Source organism: Entelurus aequoreus, linkage group LG10 (assembly GCF_033978785.1).
Source record: "Entelurus aequoreus isolate RoL-2023_Sb linkage group LG10, RoL_Eaeq_v1.1, whole genome shotgun sequence".
NCBI classification, from domain to species: Eukaryota; Metazoa; Chordata; class Actinopteri; order Syngnathiformes; family Syngnathidae; genus Entelurus; species Entelurus aequoreus.
Genome location: NC_084740.1, coordinates 28,971,541 through 28,986,376, shown reverse-complemented (window position 1 = coordinate 28,986,376; position 14,836 = coordinate 28,971,541). Strand labels below are relative to the sequence as shown.

Here is a 14,836-nt window from a genome sequence, read left to right as displayed (position 1 = left end):
TGCGAGCCATTCGGCCCCACAACAAGAGGATAGAGGGAAAAAAAGGAACTTATTGACTAAAACGGCGGACTTGCAAAGGCTCTGAATACTTATATACATGTGATTTTTGTATTTTTAATACATTTGCAAAATAAAATTAAAAAAAACCTTTTACATTGTTTTTGTGGGTTATTTATGTAGACATTTGAGGACAAAAATGGATTTATTCCATTTTGAATAAGGTTGTAGCATAACAAAATGTGGAAAAAGGGAAGCGCAGTGAATATGCTAACAAAGAAAATAAAAATACATACAAATATAACAAATTAGATTTGACTATGACAATCTGTATTTGAAGACAGCCCTCTTTAATACCAACTAGTTTTTTTTTTAAACTCTGCATTATTTTAAGTTCTTGGCAGTTGTTTGCTTTTGTCGACCACACAATATGCAATTATCGGAGTCTCTGCACCTAATTGAACAGAAGCGTTAATTAGAGCATTTATAGTGTACTCCACATCTAATGGGTCTTGTTGACAGTTTATTGTCTCTCCCCGTTCCTTTTGTGCCAATTTGGTGAGGAGAAATGTCAACCAGTTAATCTTGTGCCAGTAATGATGTGATAGATTGTGGTCTTCTTCCCAGAGACCTGCTGTAATTTAATTGTCAGCATGCTGACATTAGGTTGAAGTAAGGAAACTGTCAAGAAAACAGGCGGAGTGCGGAGAACACTCATTTCTCTTTATTAAAATTTACTTTACACTCGTTTTGTTGGGGGGTTTTTTAATGCGGGGAGCTCCTCAATGACTTTTCATCAGGGTTGGAAACAAACGGAACTTCCTTTCTGTGTGACAGTTTCACTTAAAAGCCTCCATGTTCTCCTCTACAATCTATTTGCTGGGCCTGGTTGATTGCTCAAACATCGTAGCGTATTTACACTAATAGGGGGAGGGGGATTCACATGGCCCCATTCGTCGCGCTTTACCCGACACATGAAACGTGACAAATTGGGGCGGCGCATCATACACTATAGCCGCCAAATGGCAGTAGTGTTGAATATCTTTAAATGGGTTTTGTGGCAATTCCAACTTTGAACACAGCGTCAGTTGCTATGTGGAGTGACACTTTCCATCATTTTCAGCATACTGCATTGCAAACATGATCACCGTATTTTCTGCACTATAAGGCGCACTGGATTATAAGGCGCACCTTCAATGAATGGCATATTTTAAAACTTTGTTCATATATACTGTAAGGCGCACCGCATTATAAGGCGCATAGAATAGACGCTACAGTAGAGGCTGGGGTTACGTTATGCATCCATTAGATCAATCAATCAATCAATGTTTATTTATATAGCCCTAAATCACAAGTGTCTCAAAGGGCTGTACAAGCCACAACGACATCCTCGGTACAGAGCCCACATACGGGCAAGGAAAACTCACCCCAGTGGGACGTCAATGTGAATGACCATGAGAAACCTTGGAGAGGACCGCATATGTGGGTAACCCCCCCCCCCCCTCTAGGGGAGACTGAAAGCAATGGATGTCGAGTGGGTCTGACATAATATTGTGAAAGTCCAACACATCAGCGAAAGTCCAGTCCATAGTGGGGCCAGCAGGAACCATCCCGAGTCGAGACGGGTCAGCAGCGTAGAGATGTCCCCATCTGATGGACAGGCTAGCGGTCCACCCCGGGTTGGGAGCAGAGTAGAAAAGAAAAGAAAAGAAACGGCAGATCAACTGGTCTAAAAAGGGAGTCTATTTAAAGGCTAGAGTATACAAATGAGTTTTAAGATGAGACTTAAATGCTTCTACTGAGGTAGCATCTCTAACTTTTACTGGGAGGGCATTCCATAGTATTGGAGCCCGAATAGAAAACGCTCTATAGCCCGCATACTTTTTTTGGGCTCTGGGAATCACTAATAAGCCGGAGTTCTTTGAACGCAGATTTCTTGCCGGGACATATGGTACAATACAATCGGCAAGATAGGCAGGAGCTTGACCGTGTAGTATTTTATACGTAAGTAGTAAAACCTTAAAGTCGCATCTTAGGTGCACAGGAAGCCAGTGCAAGTGAGCCAGTATAGGCGTAATATGATCAAACTTTCTTGTTTTTGTCAAAAGTCTAGCAGCCGCATTTTGTACCATCTGTAATCTTTTAATGCTAGACATAGGGAGGCCCGAAAATAAAACGTTACAGTAATCGAGACGAGATGTAACGAACGCATGGATAATGATCTCAGCATCGCTTGTGAACAAAATGGAACGAATTTTAGCGATATTACGGAGATGAAAGAAGGCCGTTTTAGTAACACTCTTAATGTGTGACTCAAACGAGAGAGTTGGGTCGAAGATAATACCCAGATTCTTTACAGAGTCGCCTTGTTTAATTGTTTGGTTGTCAAATGTTAAGGTGGTATTATTAAATAGATGTCGGTGTTGAGCAGGACCGATAATCAGCATTTCCGTTTTCTTAGCGTTGAGTTGCAAAAAGTTAGCGGACATCCATTGTTTAATTTCATTAAGACACGCCTCCAGTTGACTACAATCCGGCGTGTTGGTCAGCTTTAGGGGCATGTAGAGTTGAGTGTCATCAGCATAACAGTGAAAGCTAACACCGTATTTGCGTATGATGTCACCTAGCGGCAGCATGTAAATACTAAAGAGTGCAGGGCCAAGAACCGAACCCTGGGGAACTCCGCACGTTACCTTAACGTAGTCTGAGGTCACATTGTTATGGGAGACACACTGCATCCTGTCAGTAAGATAAGAGTTAAACCAAGACAAGGCTAAGTCTGTCATCCCAATACGCGTGTTGATACGCTCTAATAAAATATTATGATCAACAGTATTGAAAGCGGCGCTAAGATCAAGAAGCAGCAACATAGATGAAGCATCAGAATCCATCGTTAACAATAGATCATTAGTCATTTTTGCGAGGGCTGTCTCCGTAGAGTGATTTGCCCTGAAACCGGACTGAAAAGGTTCACAGAGATTGTTAGACGCTAAGTGTTCATTTAGCTGCTGTGCTACAATTTTTTCGAGGATTTTCGAGATAAACGGAAGGTGGGACACCGGCCGGTAGTTTACCAGGAGATCAGGATCGAGGTTAGGTCTTTTGAGTAGAGGATGAATAACCGCTTTTTTGAATGCTAGGGGAACAGTGCCAGAGGAAAGTGATAAGTTTATAATATTTAACACTGATGGACCTAATAATACAAAAAGCTCCTTGATAAGTTTCCCAGGAATTGGGTCAAGTAAACATGTTGTTTGTTTTGTCCCATTTACACATTTTGACAATTCCTCCAATGTTATTTCATCAAGGAGAGAGAAACTATTTTGGAGGGCGGTATCCGTCGTATATACAGTCGTATTTGTGTTAATAGAACCCAGTTGTAGCTGAGATGCATTGTCTTTAATCTCTTTTCTAATGACTTCAATTTTCTTATTAAAGAAATTCATAAAGTCATCTGCTGAGTGAGTGGAGCTACTGGGAGGAGTCCCTTGTTGGGTTAGCGATGCTACTGTACTAAACAGAAATTTAGGATCATTTTTGTTGAGGTGGATGAGATTTGAGTAATATTTAGCTTTAGCTGAGGTAAGCATGCGTTTATAAGTTATTAAACTATCACACCATGCTTGATGGAAAACCTCAAGTTTAGTCGTTCCAGCTTTCTACATGATAATTTCTGGGCTTTAGTTTCTTCTGTAAACCATGGGGTACGCCTTTTAGGGGCCCTTTTTAGCTTTAGCGGTGCTACACTATCAATGGTGTCGCGCAGGGCGTCATTAAAGTTGTTAGTGAGGTTATCAATAGAGCCCACATAATTTGGGAATGGTGCCATTACCGAAGGCAGTAGGTCAGTAAGAGTCGTCGTTGTGGCAGCATTAATGTTGCGGCTGCTATAGTAGTTATTATTATTATTATTAGTTTGTTGACAATGAGTCAGAACTTCAAATTTTATAAAGTAATGATCGGACATTATTTTAGTGTACGGGAGTATCGTAACTTTAGAGGTGGTGACACCCCTGACAAGCACTAGATCTATCGTATTACCGTTGCGATGCTTGGGTTCATTTATTATTTGTGTAAGACCACAGCTATCAATTATAGTCTGGAGCGCCACGCATGGAGGGTCCGATGGGGTATTCATATGGATATTAAAGTCCCCCATTATGATTATATTGTCGGCGTGCGTCACTAGATCAGCAACAAACTCTGAGAATTCACTGATGAAGTCCGAATAGGGCCCAGGGGGGCGGTAGATAACAGCCAGGTGGAGAGGCAGCGGTGTGACAAACCTCAGAGTGAGCACCTCAAACGAGTTATATTTATTATTTAGGTTAGGTGTAAGATTATAGTTTTCATTGTATATTAGTGCGACACCCCCTCCCCTTTTAAGAGGTCGGGCAACATGTGTATTGGTATAGTTAGGAGGAGATGCCTCATTTAGCGCAAAACAATCGTGTGGTTTGAGCCAGGTCTCGGCGAGACCAACGACGTCAAGTTTGTTGTCTCTAATGACTTCATTAACTAATAATGTTTTGGAAGATAATGATCTTATGTTTAAAAAGCCCATATTATAGGTAGTGGGCTGTTTTGAGGATTGTTTGTTGAAATTATCCGAAGTAGCAATATTAATAATGTTGCGTTTATTATGCGTATTGCACTTTAAATAGTTTCGACCATATCTAGGAATTGATACGACGGGGATATTCAGATTGTTTGCTTGATGTTGCGATAAACTGAACGCATCATAGTTAGCTACCTCAGTACAATGTATGTCTGCCTCTGACACGGTCACAAAAGAAAAAACATTATGTGAGTTGTGTTTTATTCTAAGAAAATTGCTATGTGTGCAGGGATTATCCAGCCTGACGCCGGCTAGTTCTAGTTTAAATGGCTTCTTACCCGAAGACTCCACGCTTCTTTGGTTAGCTTTTCTCTTTGTTGTTAGCCCCGCTCGGCATCCCCGCTTCTGCTTCCGCTCGCACCGCTTACGTCGTCTCCATTGGCGGTCACCGCTAGCACTTGACTCCGCTGCTACAAAGGCCGCTCGATGTAGCCCGCAAAGTATTCCCATGCTCGCGAGGAGGTCCACCGTACATGCATCTTTCAGTCTATAACGACCCGATCCATCCACATCCAGAATTGTCTGTCGGTCGTATGTGATCACAGAGTGTTCACGCTTTGAGCCAGCCATGAAATTGACAGAAATGACGGGTGTTTTGTGCCAAATCGCTCTACACTCCCAAGAGCCTTATCGAGCCGCAGCATAGCCATGCGCCGCCATCTTGCGCTGTGCTAAAGGGAATGTCAACAAAACAGTCATCTAGGTCAGTCAAACTTTATTAATAGATTACAAACCAGCGTTCTGACAACTCTGTTCACTCCCAAAATGAATAAACAGCTGTTTTATTATTTTCCCCGAGGTAATGTCAGTGACGTGGTGTTTTGTTTATCGTTTAACAACAGCAAGGTATAACATGTAGTGCAACATTTATATCACAAAGTGCAGGGGAACTTTTCCCGGATTCAATAAACACGTAAAAAACAGTGATACTGTTACGGTAAATCAAACGTTAGTGCAATCACAATATAGTAACACTCCAAATAGTGCAGAGCAATAACAATATATCAATAACTCAACGTTGCTCAAACGTTAATGTCACACAACACAACACACAAAATAAACATGTAAAGCTCACTTTATGCAGTTATTCCTCATCCACGAATCCCTCAAATTCTTCTTCTTCAGTGTCCGAATTAAACAGTTGGGCGAATACGGCATCCAACATCCGTCTCGTCGAAGTCGTCATTAATGGAGTCAGTGTCGCTGCTGCTCTATTCCCGTGTTCTACTGCGTGACTGATCGTCTTAAGTTTAAACTCTGCATCGTAAGCGTGTCTCTTAATAGGAGCCATTTTGGGGTCTTTACATAAATAAACAAATGGAAATGAAACGGCACACCTCGCGCAGTCATATATCCCAGCATGCACCGCGCGCTTCTTCTTCTTCTAAGGGGGTGGCTGCTTACCGTAGTTGCCATTGATTGATTGACTGAAACTTTTACCTGTTGGAGGCTCAGTATTGGTCATATATAAGGCGCACCGGGTTATAGGGCGCACTGTCAGCTTTTGACAAAATTGGAGGTTTTTAGGTGCGCCTTATAGTGCGGAAAATACGGTAACCCCCCATCTTCCTCTCCCACCAGAACCACCCAGGAGTGGGGCCATATGAATCCCTCCCCTACTGTAACTGGAGGGTGGTTTGAGTTTATTCTGTTAATGATGAAAAACAAACCAGTCTCGGTCCCTTGATGTCAACATTAAAAACAAAAAAAATTATTTGATTGTAACTCCACAAGCGTTTACAAGTTGCACAGTCGATGCACACTTCATGATAAAAGAGAAGTGCAATGAGCTCCAGAGGATAAATTCCAATTATGCGAAACGTTTCTGACAAAAGGATGACAAGTTGCTGCCCAAGTATATGAATACATATATATATATATATATATATATATATATATATATATATATTTTTTTTTTTAAAGCATTTGATGAGTTGTGTCTAGAGCAAAACTGTTAGAGATAATAAGGACTGTTCAATCTGACCTCAGTGTGCAGAGACTGTATGAATTCACTTTCAAGTGTGTGTGTGTGGGTCTGAATTTAAATTTATAAAGAAATATTCTTTTCTCATTTTTTATGTCCACACAAACACATTTTTTTGTCATTCCTCCAAACTTTGATCACTGAAAACTAACTTTATTTTTGGATGTGGGTATTCGGGAGTTGGAGGAGAGGTGTGTTTTGCCTCATTCATGTTATAGCCCTGGGGTACGACAGTACATCCCTAGATTTTCTAAGTAGTGTATACAGTACACCAGAAGTGAACAAATGTAGACTTACTTTCTTCCTTCACATGGTTGGAAAACAACGCTATGTCAATCTCTAGCTTTAAGTTAATGCTAGCGAGTAAGACATATATTTTGGGGAGATCTTACGGGGTACCCTGTGACATTTGCTACGCTAACTAATAGCGCGGATGCTTGTGACTAAAATGTTACTTGTGACAAAGCATAAAACTTAACTGAGATGCAACTCCTATGTCAAAACACTTCCGTATGGACACGCTTAAGTTGAGGAGAAGAGCTAAGTTTAAGTGACCCTGCTTCTTCCTACTCCTTTTCGAACATGTTAAAATGTGTAAACAACAAACTAACTTTCAAAGACTGAGGTCAGGAAAGTCTAAGGAAAATGTTTAGTTTTTTTCATAAACAAAGCTATTTGAGAATATACTGTATATATAGTATATACTAAGGGTGTAACGGTACACAAAAATGTCGGTTTGGTACGTACCTCGGTTTAGAGGTTACGGTTCGGTTCATTTTCAGTACAGTAAGAAAACAACAAAATATAAATTTTTTGGTTATTTATTTACCAAATTCGTACACAATGGCTTTATCCTTTTAACGTTGGGAACACTATAATAATTCTGCCCAAAAATACAAATAGCTCTGTGTGTGATGGATGTGAGCCACCACTAGGCTGATGAGTGCGACAGCAGGCAGACATGAATGCTAAGCATAACAAAAACATACATATACACACAGGGTCGATTGCCAAGGTTAATGTGGTCAACATATATAAAATAAAAGCTAAATAAGATAAGGCTCAGAATGGTTTCTTAACAAAACCTTTCTACATATAAAGTGTTTTTTTTGATTGATTGATTGAGACTTTTATTAGTAGATTGCACAGTACAGTACATATTCCATACAATTAACCACTAAATGGTAACACCCGAATAAGTTTTTCAACTTGTTTAAGTCGGGGTCCACGTTAATCAACATTAAACTGCCTTAAGTTGTTGCTCAGATTAAATGAAATGACAAAACTTTTCTTCTACGTATAAAAAGTGCAACATTAAACAGTTTCAAAGTCAACTCAGCCTCAGATTAACTTTTCTTCCCACTCCCCAGCCTTTAACCCTGGTGACTTTTACTCAATCTTCATGTTTTTTGCCAGAAAAATCAGTTTATCCACATTGTCTGCAGAAAGAGCAGACCTGCTTGCAGTTCTCCAGCTGTGTAAAATACCCTTTCACTGGGCATGGCGCTAGCAGGTATGGCGAGGTAGTGCCTGGCTAACTTGGCAGTAAGAGGATATATGGGCGCATTGTTCTTCCACCATATAAGTGGGTCAAAATCTAGTTTTTAATGCAATATGGTCTTAAATCTGCTGCTATAAAAACACCAACGGCATTTGTTATTGCTTTAGCCCTGCCTGACTCGCCGAGGAGAGGCTGCTTGAATGCGATGTTTGCACGAAGCTCGTCTTTCTCTTCGTTGAAGCGATGTTCACTTGGGGGTGGTGCTGCTTCAAATGGGTTCGCATGTTTGACATGTTGTCAGAAGCATACCCTACTGCTGCTGAACAATGTCGGCAAACCGCTTTCACTTTGTTGTCATAGCCCGGTCGCTGCTAGATGCAGTGTGTTGTGCCTCAGTGTGCATTGTTTACACAACGTGCGGTACGCTACTTAATATGTCCGTGTGGAAACTCGTTTGGTACACCTCCGAACCGAACCGAAACCCCCGTACCGAAACGGTTCAATACAAATACACGTACCGTTACACCCTTAGTATATACACAGTATATATACACAGTATACAGTATATGTATACAGCATATACATACAATAGCATTATACAATTTGTATGAATAACTTTTTGATGAACAGATTTATATGTAACTTGCTTTGAAATCGTAAGTCAAGCTAACAAGCAGGTTTTAAAATATGTTTGATAACCAAACATAACAAATACTTTTTAAACATCTTTTTGCATGATCAAATAATATTAAAGTGCAGAACATATGCAATTGCATGCCATACATTTTGTCTGTCAAATTTGAAAGAACGCATACATTTTGCCAGAAAATGCTTTATCATATCTAGCCTTTTGCAGGACACACAAATATTGTGGCGGGCCACAAAAAATATTGTGGCGGGCCGCATCTGTTTGACACCTGCTTGCCATTGGACAGTGACAAGGTAATTTGGGCCAAACATAAATTGAATATTGGGATGGACAGATGGAAGGGATCATGCTCCGCTGCCGAATGTTTCAGTACATGTTGAAATTCATCTTTCCTCTAAATAAACCACAGCTTTTCCAGTGCCAGCAGAACTTGTGCATTTCCGAATCATAACCCTACCTCCACCCTGCTTGGCTGCAGACAAGACACGAAAATGTTGCTACTCACTTGTGTTGCCAGCTATTTATACAATACAGACTCTGCGTTGACTCATTTTCAGTGGACAGTAAATAAGATATACACAAGCTGAATTGGTTTGAATGAGCTTGTGTTTATCTTGTATATCTAACCGAAACCAATTCAATGAATGGGACAAAAGGCTATCTAGGTATATATGGCAAAGTAAAAGGCCAAGAGTTTGTCTCAACTTTACAACTGGTCAAACAAAAGGAAGGATGGGGTTTACCTTGCCTCAGATATTATTATTTTGCAGCGCAGATGAGAGCAGTGATATGCTGGTGCAAGCCGTCATATGTTGCTCAATGGAAAAATATTGAAGAAGAAATGTCCTCCATCCCCATACAACCAATCCTGGCGGATAACAATTTACAAACCCACATAAGACAACATTGATAACCCATGGGTGAAATGGACCCTTAAAGTGTGGAAAATGAATATAAAGGAATACAAACTCGAAAGTGATATTAGATTTCTTAAATGGTGTGCCTATGATTCAGAGTTTACACCTAATAAATTAGACTCAAGATTCAAGAAAAACCAAGACTTCTATTGATATTTCCAACTGCGGCATTTTGTTAATTTGAAGGTGAAAAATGTCACAAAGACAAGCATATATTTGATTGAATTGTTTACAAAAGCCTACAATTCAGAAACCATTGATAGAACTTTTTCATGCTTGTATAAGGGTCTGTTGAATATGAAATCATATTCCACTTCATATATTAAAACAAAATGGGAGAAGGAAGGAGGGATAACTATATCCATATGTATTTAAAGCTTAAGAGTCCACACTTTTTGTTTAGGCGATGCATCAATGTAAACAGTGGTGGGCAGGATGAAACATAAACCAACAGTAACGATACCAGGTATAGTATAGTAGTAGTACTTTGAAAATAACACCCAAACAAAATAAATTATAAGAAAAAGTATTGTAATAACAATACAGTAAAGTATATATATAGAAACAAATACTCCGCAATGGAAACACACAGAAAATAAAATCAATACATAATGATTAGGTTTTTCATATCCAAAAAAGGAGGGGGAAGAAGTTTAACTTAAATTATCCATCTAGCCTTCTTGTCATTTTCATCTTTATAATGAGTAATTTACTGATCTTATCTCATTATATTATTAATACTCTGTATTTCACATATAAACAAGTTTTTTTTTGGCACAAAAACATATCTCCATATATAGGCAAATACATATCCAAATAATACCATCCATCCATCTTGTATTGTTTTATATATTAAAATTCATGTCTTTGTATCACTTGTTAAACTGAACCATGGTTGGGCATTATTTCAAAGTATATGGTCAGTATATGGTCGATTCCATAGTGAATAAATCAATATAAATAAGGATAAGTGCTTATTACATTTTAACATAAGTGTAAATGTACCCGTGTTACAGTAGTTAGTAACCGGGTATTAACTGTTAGCCAGATATTACTATTCCTAGAGAGAATCATGCAGGAATCCCTACACGAACACCAGACTACAATATCAATAAACGGCAGGCCCATCTGCAATCTACGTTTTGCAGATGATATCGACCTCTTGGCAGGCTCAAACTCCGAACTGCAGGACCTTACAAACAAATTATGCACAGCAGCTGGTGCCTATGGAATGGAGGTCAGCACAGCCAAATCAAAGGTACTGATGAACACCTCAAAGAACTCAAGGACCAACATAATGATGGATGGGGAACAACTGAAGGAAGTGACCAGATTTACATACCTGGGAGCAAAACTGGCCAAAGATGACACATGTGATGCAGAAATCCGCATTCGGATCGCCACAGCAACAGCATCAATGACCAAACTAAGCAAAATATGGAAGAGCAACATCAACTTGAAGACAAAGTTCAAACTTTACAAATCCCTAATAACATCAATATTACTGTATGGATGCAAGACCTGGACACTCCTGGTAGAATCAGAACAAAAATACAAGTCTTTGAAAACAAATGCCTCAGAAGAATACTCAAGATAACATACCACGAACACTAAACCAATGAGTATGTGCGAGGTGAAGTCAAAAGACTCGGTCACCAAGAACCCCTGCTCGCAACAGGCAAAAGAAGGAAATTAGCTCGGTTTGGCCACCCATGCCGCCACGACACCCTGTGCAAGACCATCATGCAGGGCACACTAGAGGGCGGAAGGAAGCGAGGAAGACCACGGAAATCCTGGACAGACAACATCAAGACATGGACGGACCTGTCGACCCCAGAGCTATTGACAGCCACTAAGGACCGTGGGAACTGGCGCACACTGGCTGCTTCTTCATCGCAGTTGACTTGACAGTCATGGGAAAGAGTGAGTGAGTGATAAATTATTAACCAGTTTTGAAGCAATCATTTATATGCCAAAAAAACATATTGTCATAATTGTTATTGCAAGAAACTGCAATATAGATCGCAATATAGATTGTAGGCCATATTCCCCATCCCTATACAACATCAAGAAACAAATAATATTGTATCGTAAGGTTCAATACAGTGATAAGTTGATATTTAGTCACACTCTAAACATATATTGCACTAAAAAATGGGTTTAGTCAGCTTATTTTGATACTGTACATAGCCCAAACATTTTGCCTCCAACGGCCAAAGTGAAAATATGCCAATGGTCTGCAGGCCAAAGACAGCATTTTTTTAGTCGGGGTAGCAGTTCCAATACAACTTTCTCACTTACAGTATGTTGGTGCTTTGTGTACTGGCAGTTACCAATATTGGTTTTATACAATATCAACAGGAATCATACATATTTGCATTATTGTGTAACCTACTCAGTGGCCTAGTGGTTAGAGTGTCCGCCCCGAGATCGGTAGGTTGTGAGTTCAAACCCCGGCCGGGTCATACCAAAGACTATAAAAATGGGACCCATTACCTCCCTGCTTGGCACTCAGCATCAAGGGTTGGAATTGGGGGTTAAATCACCAAAAATAATTCCCGGGCGCGGCTACGCTGCTGCCCACTGCTCCCCTCACCTCCCAGGGGGTGATCAAGGGGATGGGTCAAATGCAGAGGACAAATTTCACCACACCTAGTGTGTGTGTGACAATCATTGGTACTTTAACTTTAACTTTAACTTAACTTTAATGTAGAATGTTATAAAAGATTTGGTCAATTGAAGTTAGTCAAACAGAGAACAATGGTAGGTATGACAATTAAACAATTAAAAACAATTAACTGCCTGGAATGGACTTAAGGCATAACTTCAGAAGGGCTTGGGAAGGTCGCACATAGGGGCCCGGGTCAGAGAGCGGACCTGGTGAAGCCAGGCTCTGAGCTCTCATTCTCCAAGTTAAAGCTAAATAAAAAAAAACATTTGAAGAGCTTAATGGAACAGAAGAGACTTTCCATGGAGAATTAGAGAGCCAAGAAAATGGACATCCAGAGCATCATTGGCAAGTTCGCAAAGCTCAAGGCACGTCGTATGCCCTTCAAATATGGGTGAGTCGACCTATAGTACTTCATATAGAAAATGTGTTTGCACATGATAATGTGGGCCAGTTTTACTAAACGTTATAGATATTGATATAGGCTACAAGCCTACTTGACTGTCTTACATTAAACATTAAGAAAACTGCAACAATGTATTTTGTAAACAAATATAAAATGTCATCCTTTCCAAATATAACGGTTAATAAGGAAATAATACAAAATGTTAGTGAATATCATTACCTGGGTGTCATTTTGGAGCCAACACTTGGCTTTAAAAAACATATCAAACAGATGTGCCAGAGTCTTAAATACAACATAAAAACGTTCAAATGTATCAGGAATTCATTAACACTGGAGGCAGCTCAAACTTATTTTAATGCAATGATTATGTCTCGTTTTTATTATTGTATAACATGTTGGTCGCAGGCAAGCAAAATGACACTGAGGCCATAGGAAACTTTTCACAAACAATCCCTCAAAATCCTTGACCGAAAACCACAACACCACCATCATTGTTTAGTTCTCCAAAAATATAGATTGTTGAATTTAGCTAACATTCAAAGATTAGCATCAATACGAATGGCCCATCGAATCTTAAATAACACTGCACCAGTGCCACTTAAGCACTTTGTCCAGTTTACATCTGCTGTGACAACTAGAAACACACGAGCCTCCACCAGGGGGCAGTGTAGCATACCCAGATGTAAAACCTCTTTTGCACAATCAGCATTTTCATATAAAGCCGTAAAGGAATGGAACGACCTCACAACAAACTTGAAAAGTCTAACAGATTACTCTTCATTCACAATTGAAGTTAAAAAGTGGCTTTGGAGCAATCAAAGCTGCTCACACGGTCACTAAGATGGGCATTATGTTTGACACATCAACCTAATGTGTATTATATTTATCCATGAGAGCATTTTTATTGTAAATTGTGAGGTGTGTGTGTTAAAATCATGGTTGTTTTTACAAATGATGACAGATGTGAACAAAAGCATGTATTGTCTTTGTGTGATGATGTAAATGAGGTGTGGTTGTATTGTATATTAAGTATGTGTCCATGAAAGGGCATTTTATGACTTTTTTCTTAATACTTGTGTATGTTTTTATTGTCATAATTTTATTGCATGATTTTTGTATCCCTTTAATTTAGGTAGCCAGGGACTGCAGATGGAAATTAGCTATTTAGCTATAATCTGGTACAGAACATATCTGTCTTTGAGCTTAATGTTTCTGTACATTGTCCCTTCAAATAAAGACTAAACAAACTGTCATTGGTGAAAATGCCGTTGTTAAAGTGGGTGTCCTAATGATGTGGTCACTATCCATGGTGCTTAACTGCTTTGAACGTGTGTTGTTTTATTACTAGAGGCCACGTAGTCAAAATTTTTTGTTGTTCTCTTGGTTTTTAATAGCTACCTCATATCCATTTGATGGACTATAAAGACTACCTTTACACTGCAGGCCAAAGTGGCCCAAATCAGATTTTTTGGAGATCTGATTTTTTCCAGCCGACTGTTTACACTGCAAGTAAAATGGGATTTTTATTAGACTCCAGTATAAACGCGCAGAGGCCCCAATGTGGCCCCAATGTGGCTTTGACGTCACTTGCATGCGCACTTCGATAAAGTGAAAACAAAGGAAGTTGACCGGGAGAAAGTCGCTACTACTACAAAATAAAATGAAAGTCGCAACACCTTAAAATCAGTGGGGGTTTTTTACATGAAAGTAAATCAAAGTAATATAATGTATGAATGGATGTATATGGTTTAATATATTTGGGAGGGTTGTAATATTTTTATGGCTGTTAGGTAGAGGAGACACGGACATCAGCGTGGATCTACGGGGGCTTTATTTTTCCACATTGTCAATTCTGGTCTTTCAACAATCGCTATTCCTTCGGAATCAAAATATAAATGTATATAATACATATAGCCTATTATTTGTGCACTATTGACAAGTGATGCACCGAAAATGTGGTCGTCTTAAATACAAAAGTAGACTTTGCTCACCGAAACCGGATGTTGTGATGAAATATCCACTTCCGCTGGCGACTGCATCTTTTCTCGTGGACACGATTGACGTAGCTCGCCCAAAGCTGAAGAAAAAGTCACATT

The 14,836-nt window shown here is 39.5% G+C and overlaps 1 long non-coding RNA gene across 1 annotated transcript in view; it reads right to left on the bottom strand.

Moving 5' to 3' along the window:
* The window catches only part of LOC133658445 (uncharacterized), a 383,871-nt gene that overhangs the window by 149,436 nt on the left and 219,599 nt on the right, over nucleotides 1-14,836 (bottom strand). Inside the window, exon 3 of the long non-coding RNA XR_009827464.1 lies at nucleotides 14,732-14,817. This is a non-coding gene — a long non-coding RNA (uncharacterized LOC133658445). The remainder of the gene's footprint in view (nucleotides 1-14,731; nucleotides 14,818-14,836) is intronic.